This window comes from Pinus tabuliformis, chromosome 6, assembly GCF_031772625.1.
Source record: "Pinus tabuliformis cultivar Carrire ecotype Pingquan chromosome 6, CPIR1, whole genome shotgun sequence".
In the NCBI taxonomy this organism is placed as follows: Eukaryota; Viridiplantae; Streptophyta; class Pinopsida; order Pinales; family Pinaceae; genus Pinus; species Pinus tabuliformis.
This window is the reverse complement of record NC_142292.1, coordinates 833,856,468-833,858,946: the sequence shown is the minus strand read 5'-3', so window position 1 is coordinate 833,858,946 and position 2,479 is coordinate 833,856,468. Positions and strand designations below refer to the sequence as shown.

Genomic DNA, 2,479 nt, shown 5'->3' with positions numbered 1-2,479 from the left:
TTCATAAACCTCTGAGGATCTGTAGCTGTTGTGAGCATTAACGAGCGTGTATAGAGTGTTTCTGTGGTGTAGCTGAATCGTAATTTATTTGGATTTATCAAAAACCAAGGTCGAGTTTGGCGTGAATTTTGGAGAATTTGTTTACATTGTCTATTTTTTGCCGTCCCCCAAACGCTGCCTAAATCAGCTTTCCGTGGGCAGCAGTCCCTTTTGTAATTAGGAGTTACTGGAAATCTCATCCTCAATTGTTTAGATATGCTTCCAGAATTGAGAATTATATTGCACCTTATAAATGGATTTTGCCGAAGAGAGCTTTACTGCTCTGTGTAGTTGGTTCTAAATTCTACTTGGTACAAAGACAAGCTGTCTAGCTTTCTTACATTTGCATGACCAAATTCATGGAATACAGTCTCAACCTCACGGAAAGTCATTAAGCTTGGTTTATCTCCAACCGGTGGTGTCTGGTTGCAAACCATGTGTGCTATGGGTAGCCGGACTGAAGTACCATCCTGCGCAAGCACACGGCTTCGGCCAAAAACTTCGTCCATCCATGCACCACCTCGCTTCTCTGAGGGCCTTGAGTATGGATCAAAATAGAAATACGCAACTGGACTTCCAAATGAGTCTTTTACTGCATAAAATCTTACATCCTTGTCCCACACTGGAGCGAGACCATCCGCTGATTCAATATCAATTTCAAAAAGCATTTTTGCAAGGGTGAAAAGGCTTTCCATTACTTTTGGCAATGAGAAAAATGGTCGCAACTCTTCCTCATTTATGTCGTACTTAGCCTCACGAAGCCGCTCACTCCAAAAGCTAATATCCCAATGGCACATATCATTAGCTTCTTCAGCATGTTGCTCTTTGGCAAAGGTCTTCAAATCTTCCAAGTCTTGCACAGCTGAATCCCATGAAGCACTTCGAATATTTTCTAAGAGTTCTTCAGCTTTCTCAACAGTTGCCATTTTCATGGCCATACTTACCTCTGCATAATTATTGTATCCGAGCAATTTAGCTCTCTCTAATCGAAGTCTCAAAATCTGATCAATAACTGGAGTGTTATCGAACTTTCCAGTAGAGGCACGAGTAACATAAGCACGATAGAGCTCCTCACGAAGACTGCGATCACGTGCATGCTGTTGAACTGGTAGGTAGCTTGGAATATCTAATGTAATAATCCACGGCCCATTCTCGGCAGTTGCACTTTCATAACCCTTAGATGCAGCTGTTTGAGCAGCGAGACCAAGAGCAGTCGGTGGTAATCCCTCAATATCCTTCTTGTCAGTTATTAGCTTCTCAAAGCTTTTTGTTGCATTCATAAAGTTCACTTTTTAATTCACTTCTTTAAAAGGGAATTCATGAAATTCTTTTAAGGGATGTTTTCGTAATGGAGTGATAAGGTGTGACTTTAAATTTGTAAAATCTTTTCGGAGTGATAAGCGGTGGATAATTTTGGGAGATATAAGGAGTGAATAGGAAAGAGGATTATTGCATAAGGCTGCTTTAATTTTTGAAATCTTTGAAGTGATAGATTTTTCAAAGGAGAGCTCATTGATATAGGAGGTTGAGTCAGGTTTTTGAACGCATTTTCTTCCAAATTTGTGAGTGTCAAATTCTCATTGTTTGAGAAAGCTTTCATGGCAATGTTGTAAAAGATGAAAGGTTGATGATCTCAATACTCAATAAAGACATATTATTTGTGGTGATTGTGTCCAAGATCCGCCCGAAATTGAATAAGGGGATCTTAGGTACACCATGTGTATTTGTGATGGCGAGTGTTTTTATGGCTTCATGTTGTTGCTTATGATTTGTGTCTAGTTGTGACACATAAATGATCACATTTACCACACACATAAAGTTCAATGCAAGCAAGCACAACACTTGTAAAATAATAGCGTCAAGGAAGGACAATTGAACTCGACACTTGCATCTGTGCAAATACAACTCATAATCATAGATTGTCAACATCAACATTCTACATCAACAAGCAACTTCACTTAATCAAGTTAAAGCATTTCAAAGCAAAGTCTAGATCAACATTCTTGCAAACAAATTTAAGAACTTGTGAGTCAAATTCCAATTACATTGCATTGTACGGGTGCATTCTCGGTTGAAACCGACACCCACGTTTTGATTTGATCAGAAGTCAAGCACTTAGTCAAATTAAGACAAGTGAATTCCTTGTTTTATGTGAGTCATTAAAATCATTGTAAGCTTTTTTGGGTGCATTTTCGACAGTGTTCGACACCCTTCCTTTAAAGCACAATCAAGTGAGTCCATGAGTTTTAACTCCTTGAAACAACCATCACAACAACCACAACAAGTTCAACTCTAACACCAATCAAGCAAGTTGAGATCAACAAATCAAGCGAGCGTGCCAGTCAAATCCCATAGCAAGCGAGCCTGTCATTCAAGTAAAGTGAAACAGTTCAAAGCACGACATCTACGACAAGAGAGCCTGACTTCAAGTGAGCAAGTT

General features: G+C 39.3%; 1 pseudogene; it reads right to left on the bottom strand.

The window, feature by feature from the left end:
• Positions 1–314: 314 nt before the first annotated feature.
• On the bottom strand, positions 315–1,320 carry LOC149261446 (organellar oligopeptidase A, chloroplastic/mitochondrial pseudogene; annotated as a pseudogene).
• Between the last annotated feature and the right edge of the window lie 1,159 nt (positions 1,321–2,479).